At 43.5% G+C, this 6,047-nt stretch overlaps 1 long non-coding RNA gene across 1 annotated transcript; it reads left to right on the plus strand.

Annotated features, from left to right (window-relative positions):
- The first annotated feature begins 1,957 nt into the window (after window positions 1-1,957).
- LOC120700194 lies at window positions 1,958-5,854 on the plus strand. The gene is made up of 3 exons (XR_005685798.1): window positions 1,958-2,239; window positions 2,316-2,392; window positions 3,529-5,854. It is a non-coding gene; the product is annotated as an uncharacterized LOC120700194 (long non-coding RNA).
- The last annotated feature ends 193 nt before the right edge of the window (window positions 5,855-6,047 follow it).

The raw sequence follows: 6,047 nt of genomic DNA on the forward strand, positions 1-6,047 counted from the left end.
TCTTCTTTGATGAAAGATTTGTTTAGTATATGTTTTCTTCTTGGATACTTTGACTGTTGTCTGCTGCTCCATGCTTTGTCAAATATTTGCCTATGCTTTGTCCTCCTGCTGCTGCATGCAGATTTGATATTTTGATTAGTACTCCGTAGTATAATAGCATATCAAATCTGTCATTTTATATTTTCTAATAGCTCTCTAGAATGGTTATAATCAGGTTTGCTAATATCAAATTATGTTGAGTGTTGATTCTTTCATGAAAAGTTAAGCTGATATTTGTTGTTGATTTCATGCCAAGCTATTCAGAAAATGTTAATCTGCCATGGCATGAACTACATGTATCATGGAAGCCTTTTTGACCATTGAAATTTTAGTTAATCTGAAGAACTAAATTTAGTTCATTTGACATGAAACTTGGAAGCCATTTTGACCCTTGAAACTTAAAGATGCCATTTCCTTTACTAATTTACGATTGTGAAAGGGAGATTGATGAGCTGCAGCTTTTCTTTTACTGCTATCCACTAGTTAGTGCACACAGCTTGTTGCCATGCTTCTCTCTGCTGTCCTTTAGCTTCTCTGATTGTCTTGTATGTTACTAGAATTCTTATCTTACTAGCCGTTGTATATAAGATCTTCATGTTCTAATCTGCATTCATGTGGCAATAGATTTTTAAAAAAAATATGATCCAGTGAGGGGATTCTTGATGGACTGGCTGATTTGGTTTGGTTCTGTCATTGTTTTCTCAGATGTCCGATCTACATTGCTACTGACATCTTCAGGGTGTAAAAGTTTTGAGCTGGAGTCAAATTCTGTGATGTCGTTTAACTTGATGCTTATAAGTTGGAAGTGGTGCACCACCATACAATCTATTGTGCTAAATCTCAAGATATGATGCCGCTCGGTTGGATGCAAGTGCCATTTAGCAGCAAAAATGCATTTTGAATCTCACGACTTGAGGTTGGCATTTGTACTGAAGACATGGGGTTGGCATTTGTATTTATAAATTTGAACGTATGGATGATCATGCAATGCATTGTCATGCGTATTTAGTACTTGTTGTAATTATTGGACAACCAGTTTCCCATTTTGTTAATTTTTAATGTTTTTTCCTTAGTTTTTCTATTTTTTGAGACTTTTTCTCAAGAGTTTCCTCCCCTAGATTCTCATTTTTACTATTTTTAATGAATTTTAATTGATTTTTCGGATCTTTTGAGGGTAGTTTTGTTCTCCAATGTTTCAACCCCCTATTATCCCAAACAGCCCCAGGGATTTACCGGCCCTCGGGGGAAAGATGCCCAGGAACTGAGCGCACAGGAAATCCCTGCCGGGGTTTCCCTCCCTGGGCTAGGTACCCCACGCTCCCAAACTAGGCCCTAAGGTCTTGTTTGGGAGTCCACCTTCCCGGCCTTTTCCCCAGGCTGGCAGTCCACGTGAAAATTGCTCCCGGCCCAAATTTCCCCAGCGTTTGGAAGGACACCCATAGGGGGAGCCCGAGCCCGACCCCCTCTATTTTCCTTAGGCGAGCTCCAACGGGGCCCTGTAAAGCGCCCCCCACCCTACGTAGGGGGGCTTTGGGGGGAGCGAGCGGTCCAACGGCTCCCCCCACAGCTCCCCCTGTATATGGGGGGAGTTGAAACTCCCTCCATATATAGAGTGAGTTTCAACTCCCCATATATCTCTAATCACACCGTTTCTTCATTATATTAATCTCGTTTGAGCCTCGTAACATGATGATAATGCGTATTATGATAGTACAAATATTGTATGATTTTTTTTAAATTCAAAAATAATAAATAAATAGTTAGTTAATGAGTGATAGTATATAGAGGGAATAGATATGGGGGAATGGTTGGAGAGAAGGAGTTATAGGGGAGGAATCTTTTGGAGGAAGGTAGTAAAATATAATAAATAGTACGTTTGGGGGGAGTTGGACGGGGGAATGGTTGGAGATAGCCTTAGGGCCAGCGCTCCCCACCTCCCAAGTCCCGGCGCGGCTGGGAGACCATGTCGCAAGGGACGCGACGGGAGGGACCTTCACCCTCCGCCCTCCGCCCACCGGCCTCCGGCCTCTGGCGCCAGGACCTGCAGCCCCTCCTCCTCTGCATCCGGGAGCCGACACCTATGTCCCTTCCTCCCCGTCGGTCACTCCACCTCCGCCGCCCCTTTGCCGCTCGACCTCCCCGCTGCTGCAACCGCTCGGCCTCTCCGTAGATCTGCAGCCGCGCCTCCAGCTTGGCACATGTGAGTTCTCCCCCTCCTTCTCTCCTAATTTCATAGGGTTTGTACACCTCTGACCTCTCCTGATTCCCATGTGTAGCTCTTGCAGATCTCGGCCATTACTCTTCTCCAAGAACCACTCCTTGTTCATCTTTTTGCTGGTTACTCTTGGACTAGGTAAGCCTCCTAACTTTGTACTGCATAATGCCTGTGTGCTTTTCTATCTGGTTCAAAGCCCAATCAGATTTATGTCCTAGTCATGTGGGGTTTAGCCTTGTGGTTTTAGACTGAAAGCACCCTCTCTTGATTGCTTTATCATATCCATTGAGATTGATGTATTTTTTGTCCATAGAGCATTAGCATACACTTCATTTGGGTAGTTATTACGTTCGTCAGCAATGAGCTATGCAACTCTTGCTATGGCTTTGTTTCTGTCATCTTGTTGTGTGTGTCTGTACACATATACCCGTTCAATTTATGCAAACTATGAGTGCACATGTCTACTTTAATGTTACACACTGCCAAAGAAAAGTGTTTACTGCGCTAGATTCCAAGTAAACCGCACTACTGATTTTCTTGATGCACTCCATCATAAGAGACACACTGACTTAACACAGCAACAATTTAACCCTTCATTTTGTAATTAACAATTAATATAGATTTAACCTATGACACTCTATTTTACATAGTCCTTTATATCTATACTAGAAAATGGATTCTTGGGAGGATCAAGTTAGAAGATTCATGTTAGATAAGATGAGGAAGAAGAGGACGATGAACTATTTCTAGTTATGGTCCCTGCACTTATTGTGCCTATACGATGAGAAGATGCCATAGCATACCTCATCTCTATCTGGGGCAGAAAGGGTGAAAGAAATTTTAGAAGGTCATGAGAGATGGTGCAAAGTGGAGTTTAGGATGGAGTCTCATATTTTTAGAGCAATAGCACATTTTCAGAGTGGAGAATTTGTTACGTGATACTCATGGTGTTAAGATTGAGGAGCAGTTATGAATGTTTATGTTCATGCTCTCTCATAATGCTAGCACCGAGAGGCTAAAAAAGAAATTCCAACATAGTAGAGAGATAATACTTCGGAAAATTACGTAGGTCTTCCATATAATTCCAGCTCTCACTCATAGATTTGTGAAGCTGCCAAATGTAAACTAGACACATGTCAAGATTGTGTCTGATCCTCGATATACGCTTTTGTTCCAGGTTAGTAATAGGTATTAAATATTTGCTCTAATCTCAACTTCACAACACATGATTCCAACACTCATTCCTTGGTTTTCTTTTTTTTTCTTTAATGCAGAACTGCATTGGTGCTATAGATGGTACTCATGTCTCAATTACCATTTCAGAAGAAAGAGCTCCTCCTTACAGAAACAGGAAGGGAACATTGTCACAGAATGTGATGTGCGCTTGTGATCTTGATCTGAAATTTACTTTCATCTCATGTGGGTGGGAGGGATCAGCATCTGATGCGGGAGTCCTTCGATCTGCTCATAGTAAGGGCTTTGACGTGCCAGTAGTGAAGTTTTACCTTGTAGATGGTGGATACGCAAACACACCCTCATTCATTCATCCGTACCGAGGTGTTAGATACCATTTTTAGCGAGTTTAGGAGGCATAGATCATATGCAAACTATAAAGAACTGTTCAACCACCGGCATGCTCAACTCCGTAATCATATTGAAAGAACTTTTGGTGTGCTGAAAAAACAGTTTCAAATTCTTAGTGTGGGGACCTTCCATCCTCAGGTTGCAGGCGGGGCGGGCTCTTATACCAACCCGCGAACCCGCCCCGCAAAATTGTTGATCGCGACGTAAGCGGCCCAGCTGCAGATTGTTTGCAGCCCACTATTGCCCACGTCACCGAGCCCGCTGGACAAAGGGAAAAACCTGCAGGAACCCGCAAAGACTCGCAAACGCTGTCGCCAGCGCTGCGCCGCCGTCGTAAGTCGTACTCTTCCACAGTTCCTTCTATCTTCCCGGAGGGGCGGCCGGGCGGGAGCGCACGCATGAACTCCCGCTGCTCAGCTCTAGCTCCAGCCGGCACCCACAGCATTAGCCGCGCCGTGTAGGATGTCTCTGCCCCTACTCGTCGGCACTTGAAGCCTCCAATCCAGCGCATCCTCCCTCTTCCCCAAGGTGGGTGCTGGGTCTGCTCATCTAGATCCCTGCGGATAGGATTGGCCCATGGAGCAGCCGCTGGGATTTCCAATTTCCAAATCCGTGGTGAGCTTTGCCTGCCAAGTGCGCTCGGCTTCTGCCTGCTCGTCGGCACCTAGCTGACTGTTTGGGTGCAGCCTGTGGTGGCTGCCTGCTTGCTTGCCGTGAGATTGTAGACTAGTAATGACAATGACATGAACTTTGCGGGTCATGCGGGTTCTATCTCTCTACAGCGAAGCCCACATGATACCAGCTAGCTGCACAGCAGAATTAGTGAACAACCACCAACCCGCGTGATTACTTTGCGGCAAGCGTTGTGGTCTCGCGGCCGTCCACAATCCGCCCCACCTGCAAACTGATTCCATCCAATTGATAACCAAATTAAACTTCCAGCAGTAGCGGTAGTCTTTCACAATAGAGCGCATCATGGCGATGAAGGGTAGTTAGATCACCAACCAAATAATATAAACCCAGAGGACTATGTTGATTTAGTCTCTCTCTGGCTGAGTTCTGATAATTATCCTTTATCAGTTCTGATAATGATTAGTCATCCCTTGTTGAGCAATTATCCTATATCCCTTGATCATATTTATGGACCATGTAATAAAATATTTTGGTGCCATGTTTCATATGTCCATTCATCATCATCGGATCTGTCTTTTTACTGCAATGGGAAATAGATAAGCTCAACTTCTAGATCACTTGATGCTTGCTTATTTATAATCATACCTAGCTAGCAGTATTTTGAAGTATCTGCACTTCTTTTTTTCCCCTAAATTCTGAATATCTGCACATGCTCCATGATGTCTTGTAAAATCTAATACTTGTTGTTCTCTTCGTCCAACTTTGTTGGCCCTAGTAAGCTTCATTAAGAAACCATCATTCAACCTGAAATGCTATTTTTTCCAAAGAAGAAATTTAGTTGAGGATCTCATCTGAAACATTCATTTTTTGCTGTATTAATTGCAACCATGGCTTTGTCATTTGCGGTTATGTTTGATGATGTATTAATTGCAACCATGGTTTCTGTATTAATCCAATAGTTATTTATTTTGAAATTTGTAGTTGATCTAGTCTATGGTAAAATGTTGCTATATCTGATGCAGCTTCATGATCTTCAGTTCATCGTATGTTATGTGTGCTGCGTGAATAGTTAAATTTTAATTCATGCTGATCATATTCTTACTCCTGCTGATAAAGTCTAGTGTTGTTTCTTTCATCCTTTGGTAGCCTTTTCACTTGCTGCTTCTGCTGCTACGGGGCCTGCAAGTGCAGCCTCGGCCCTCTAGTTCCTCTGCTAACTGCTAATTGAAGCTATTTGCTCCCCAGTCATGAAGAAGACATCATCCGTAGAATTTTTCATGAATTTCTCAAACATTTTGTCTTGCTGTGTGATGGATGGATGGGACATGTTGGGATTTGTTTGATGGAAAACTCTTGCTTGCAATGCAATCTGTTGAGAATGAATTGAGTATTATTTTCTCGCAAGTTTTTTTTTACGTGCTAATCTCTTGTTTGAGACAAACTTTTGCCTGTAATGCAATCTGCTGGCTGCCCTTGTCTGCTAGCTTGTGGGAGAGCACCCCGTGGGAACAATTTACCAAATGCTGCTGGGGATGGCACCACCCAGAGCACGCCCGGGGAACGATGGTGCAAGCCT

The sequence above is a fragment of the Panicum virgatum genome, chromosome 1K (assembly GCF_016808335.1).
Source record: "Panicum virgatum strain AP13 chromosome 1K, P.virgatum_v5, whole genome shotgun sequence".
Classification (NCBI taxonomy): Eukaryota; Viridiplantae; Streptophyta; class Magnoliopsida; order Poales; family Poaceae; genus Panicum; species Panicum virgatum.